Here is a 6,375-nt window from a genome sequence, read left to right on the forward strand (position 1 = left end):
GTGAAGCATGTTTGACTCTTCGAGTCTGACTTAATTAGGTCTTTTTATCCATTATTACTACTATTCTTACCTAAACGCCAAAAACGGACCCAATCCCTTAAGAAGGTTGTCACGCTATCCATCATTGGAAAGAGTAACCCGGTTCACACAAAACTACCATTGGAAAGAACCGTGGCATTAAAAAAACCAAAGGCTTATTGTCTACTCAAACATAAAAAGAAGCTACTAGATTAAAAAGAAGCTATTAGATTAAACAAGAAGCTACTGAATTAAACATTGACTAATAAGAAAACAGAATAAAGAAGCTACAAAGCAAACTACTGAAAGCATAATGAATATACATAATGAGAGAGGAAAAGAGGGAGTATATATACATCAATAGAGAGAGAGAGATAGAGAGAGAGAGAGAGAAGAGAATATATACATGATTAATATAAAGACAAAAATATTGTCAGTTATTACAAACCAAATGTCAAATCATCCAAATATCAAATATACTCCACCCCCCCCCCCCAGAATAAAAGTAAGCATTGTCCCCAATGCTTAACAAAATAAGAATAAAGAAGGGTAAGAGTGAAAAGGACTCCCTATGTGGTTGTGTCCATGGCAACGTCAACGCCCTCAGTCTCCTCTAACTGGATCTCATCATCCTCGACTCTGGGAGTAATTGGGTGGGTGAACATCTGGCGCACCGCCTCAGCAGTGTCGGCAGCCAGGTCTGGCTCCTCAGACTGGCTAGGTGGTGACACTCTTGCTGATGGTGCTGCTGGATATGTCTCCATCATCATATCAAATGGAAGGTCCCCAGCGGCTGCTATCTTGGTCACCTCTCTCCTCAGTTTATCTACTAATTTCTTGGATGCCTGGGATTTCTTCATCTTTTTTACCTGCTTCCCAAGCTTCTCAATCACTGCTCCATGTGCTACCAAGGTGTTCATGATGGTCTGTTGGTTACCAAAATCTTCTTCAATGTATCCTCCTCTGTAGGAGGAATCTGGGGTGCCGGGGTGGATGACTATGTTGCAACAACACTGGATATGTCAGAAAGCTTTGCAGTAGCTATCTTCATCCACTTGTTGGGGATTGTTGGTGTCTGGGAGACTCGCAGAGCAGATAGTGGATGAGTGGGCATAGGCATCAGCCTCACAGCCGAGGCGGAAGGTACTGATGCTGAAGGATCGGAAGAAGGAGGTAGAGGCATAGCTGTGCACTAGTAAAAGGCACTGCTGAGGTGGAAGGCATATCTGCTGACTCTGCAGCTACCCCCTAAGGCTCATCAGACTGGCCTACGGTAGTAGTCGGCTGACCCTTTTTCTTCAGGTTCCTCGGGTCCATCAGAGAATACGAAGAGAAAGGCTTCTTTTCCCGAACCTTTGTGTCAAAATCCCTCAGCTCCACCCCCGCATCCGTAAGGTACTAAGTGATAGTGTTAGGATACGGGCAGGAGGTGTCAGCTTGTCTGGAAACCACAGACATGTTGGCCGACATCACGGCACCCACATTGATTGGGTACCCGGCCATGATAGAGGCGACTAGCACTACCCGCTGGATAGGAAGATTTGTTTCATTCTGGCACGGGTCTAGTCTGCTGTATACGAGGTTTTCCATCCCTTTTCCTCAAAGTTCAGGGTGTTCTTGTAAATAGGAACCCTTGTTGTGATCCATGGTGGTGGTGGCCCCGGGGCGGTAAGAATCTCAGCTAGCCATGGGCGAGCTTCATCTCCCATAGCTAGCTTTTCCAAATATTGCACTGGCTCAACATCCTCAAACCTCGAGTAGGTGGTCAAGGTGTTCTGGTCAAACCTCACCTTCAAGTTTCTCACTTTTTTCACTTTGGTCTCTTTCATTATGTGCGCCACATTGGCGTAGAATTCACGAACTAGATATTCCTTGGCGTCCACTACACTTTGGGTGAACCACGTCCACCCCTTCCATTCCTAGAACTGTCTCAACACCGCCGGGTTGTATCTGTCATGGTCTTGCAATACGAACTGATGCTCAAGAGTGAGCGTTCTCACCGGCCATCATTCTCGGAAGCTAGTGAAGGCAGCTAGACTGATAAATCTATCTTCCAAAATTTCTTTCTTCTCTGACCTCTCAAGGCTGGCAACTATGGTATCACCCCCTCAGACATCATCCGGGATATCATCCATATCCATTGTAGTAGCTGGTGCGTCAGGGGCATGTGTAGATGAGGGCTCTGAAGCCTGACTGTCACCTTCCGAACCCTCGGAAGTGTTTTCAGAGGTGGAAGGTTCATCTCGGAGTTGAAATCTTCCCTGAAGCTGTTGTAGCTATGATTGAACAGCAGGTTGCTCTTGCACTGAGTCGCCCTCTGATGCTTCCCTCGACAGGATATCAGAACTTGATTCAGTGGGATCTGTAACTCTCGGCCGGCTGTTGCCTTTTTGGATATAGCTCTTTGAAGGCCGAGGGGTAAGGTACTCTTGCCTCAGCCTCGGGAAGGTTCACACCTCCCCTTTGATGTATCACCACGACCACATGATCTAACTTTTTTTTGCAAACAAACAGTAGAAGGAGTCAGTTCTTGTTCTAGTGTAGATAATTAGAAAGCTACAGAACCAAACATGTTGCAGGCTGGGGAAGTGCGGTCTGCACAATTGCAAGTGCGGTCGCAGGTTGGGTTGTGCGGACCGCACAATTTAAAAGTGCGGCCGTAGAGATGAAACTACGGTCCGCACAATTTTAAGTGCGACCGCACATCTGAAGTGCGGTCCACACATCTAAAGTGCGGCGCACAATTGGTACCTTAAAATGGCAACTCTCTGAAGACAGAGATTGCCCTGATCTGCGGCCGCACACACTTTTCTACGACCATGATTGAATTTCGGCAGACCGCATAATTTTAAGTGCAGTCCGCACAATCTTGCCAAACCAATTGCCCTAATTTATACTTCTGCGGACCACACAATTCCTTGTGGGGTCGCACATTTCAAAATTTAATCGGGCAGAGTCTTTTAGGGTTTCAATTTTATGCACAAATTGGACATGGTAGTAGCAATTAAACATGATAAACCAAATACCCATTCCCCAAATAGCAACTAGGAGTTTACCCAACAAAATTTACACCTCACATAGATATGAAATTGACAAATGGTCTAAAATAACTAACAAATTGTAAACTAAACTAAGAAAATTGTAGAATCCTAGAAGTGATTTGAACATACCAGTGATGAAGCAGTGCTAAGGAATGATCACATATGCATAGGTGGTAGATGATTGAATCAGATGTGTGCAAAATTTTAACCCTTTTTGATTGCTCGGAGAATGTAAAGTTTGAACAGGAGCCTTAAGGTTACTATTTATACTAAGAGGGTCTGGTAAGGAATCAAGAGGCGAGTGCGGCCGTATAATTCCTTCTGCAGTTCGCACTCTGTTACCTGGGTACCGATCCCCTTTGTTTATCTGCGGTCTGCATATTTTGCTGTGCGGCCGCAGAATTTGGTGCGGATCACAGAATTCATTTTGCAGCCGCGCTTTGGCGGTTCCTCTGACAAACAAACTTCAGAGAGTTTACATTTTCCCATATCAAGTCGTTCGGTCCACACAAGAATTGTGCGTTCGCAGTTGCCTTCTACTGTAGCGTTCAAAACTGTGCGGTCCGCATTTTTTCCACACTTAGCTAATTTTTCTGAGCATAGTTCCTGTAAAGCACACCCATTCCTGCAACACACTTTAAATCTTGTTAGCACAAAATAAGACCTATCTAAAGAAGAAGAAAGGAAAAAGAAAAAAATATGGGTTGCCTCCCAAGAAGAGCTTGATTTAACGTCGCGACACGACACAGATTATCATCACTTGAAATGAATTACCGCCACGACGTGGCCATCACCAACTTTTCCCAGATAATGCTTCACCCGGTGACCATTGACTCTAAACACCTCATCATTTTTATTCTTCAAGTCCAATGTACCAAAGGGTGTCACACCCACAACCTCAAACGGGCCACTCCATTTAGACTTTCACTTTCCGAGAAACATCCTTAAACCGAGAATAGAACAACAACACAAGATCACCTTCTTTAAACTCTTTGTTCCGAATGTACTTCTCATGAAGGTATTTCATCTTCTCTTTGTTTAAGGACGAACTTGTGTATGCATGATACCGGAACTCATCCAACTCATTCAAATGTGCCACCCTTAAGTTGGCGACGACATCCCACTCAAGATTCAACTTCTTTAAAGCCCACATGGCTTTGTGCTCAAGTTCCAACCGGTATGGAGACACTCTGATAGATGTTTTGTAAGCCGTCCTATAAGACCATAAAGCATCATCAAGTTTCTTAGACCAATCCGTCCAGTTAGCATTCACTGTTTTGGACAAAATACTCTTTATCTCCCGGTTGGAGACTTCCACTTGGCCGCTTGCTTGTGCATGATAGGGAGTCGTGACTTTTTGAGTGACACCATACTTGATGAGTAAGGTATCAAAAGCTTTGTTGCAAAAATGCGACCCCCCATCGCTTACGATAGCCCTAGGAGTCCAAACCTTGTGAAAATATTCTTCTTCAAAAACGCCACCACACTTCTCACTTCATTGTTGGGTAAAGTAACAGACTCAACCCATTTGGACACATAATCAACCGTGACCAAGATGTAAGTGTTTTCACAAGAACTCACAAAAGGACCCATGAAGTCAATACCCCACAAACCGAAAATATCAATCTCCAAAATGGTGGTGAGGGGCATTTCATTTTTCTTTGAGTTTCCACCGGCCCTTTGACATTAAGTACAACACTTGACGAGATCGCTTGCATCCTTGTAAAGAGTGGGCCAATAGAAGCCGCAACGTAGTACTTTGGCTGCCGTTCTTGCTCCACCATGATGACTACCATACGACGAAGAATGACAAGCACCAAGAATTTCACCTTGTTCCTCCTCCGATATGCATCTTCTAATCACTCCATCCGTACAAATCCGGAAAAGGTATGGTTCATCCCAATAATAGTCTTGACAATCTCATTTGAGCTTCTTCCTTTGGTTTGAAGAGAACTCATCCGGGATGATACCGCTTACAAGAAAATTTGCTAGATCCGCAAACCATGGCACCTCTTTCGTTGAATAGCCAAGAGTTGCTCATCGGGGAATAAGTCATTGATTTCAAGGCCATCATGCAACCTCCTCTCCTCCTCCAAACGAGACAAGTGGTCCGCCACTTGGTTTTCACTTCCTTTTCGATCTTGGATGTCTATATCAAACTCTTGCAACAGAAGCACCATCTCATTAACCGGGCTTCAGAATCTTTCTTGCTCATAAGATAACAAAGTGCCGCATGATCCGTATGGACAATCACTTTTGCACCCATCATGTACGGGAGGAACTTCTCAATAGCAAACACAATGGCAAGAAGCTCCTTCTCCGTAACGATATAGTTGACTTGGGCACTATTCATGGTCTTACTTGCATAATAGACCAGATGAAAAAATCTTGTTGATGTGTTGCCCCAAAATAGCCCCTACCGCTACATCACTTGCATAACACATGAGCATAAAAGGAACACTCCAATTTGGAGCGGTGATAATGGAGTAGTAGTCAACTTGAACTTTAGCAATTCAAAGGCCCTCATGCAATCATCATTGAAGTGGAACTTAGCATCTTTTGCCAAAAGCTTTCACAACGGGTTTGATCTCATCCAAGTCACACCTCTATTTGAGGTTATGAAACGGTCGATGCAATACTAATACCCAATATAGAGTCGGGGTTGATTTTCCACAGGGAGATATGAATGGGACTTAGGAGTATTTACTTTAGTGAATGAGCTTGAATTATCTCAAATTGCACTTCCACAAAATTGGGTTGTTTCTAAGTCTAAGTTAAGCTAAGATTAAACTAAGAATTTAAACTAGGAAATTGTTTTTGTTGTTTTTCAAATGATGTAAAAGATCTAGGGCTATGACCTTCACCTAGGTGTTTGCTTAACGGGCTTTAAACTTTAAAGCTTGTTTTATTGGTCAGGGTGCATTATAGTTATCAACACTCAAGTACCCACTCAATACCTCTCGGTAAGAGAGGGTTTTGCCCAATTTGGCTTTCTTAAGTCCAAATGGGTATTGATAAAAACGGTTGATATAAAGCTCAAGTCGGGTTTTACTATCTCTAGATTCAACCATTTAATTGGAACTACCAATCTCTTGATTTATCCTAATTTCTTGCTAGTGAAGTTTTCCTAGACTAAGTCTCTCTTTCTCAAGTAGAGACCAAGTCAAAAAGGCAACTAATGTTTGCAACCATTAATTCTATAATTAAAAGCAAGAACAAGGCTAAATAATAAACACCCAACCATAAGCAAGCAATACATCAAACACCCATTAAGTTTACACTCTAGGGTTGGGTCACAACCCTAGTGAAAATCTAG

This window comes from Nicotiana attenuata, unplaced genomic scaffold (assembly GCF_001879085.1).
Source record: "Nicotiana attenuata strain UT unplaced genomic scaffold, NIATTr2, whole genome shotgun sequence".
In the NCBI taxonomy this organism is placed as follows: Eukaryota; Viridiplantae; Streptophyta; class Magnoliopsida; order Solanales; family Solanaceae; genus Nicotiana; species Nicotiana attenuata.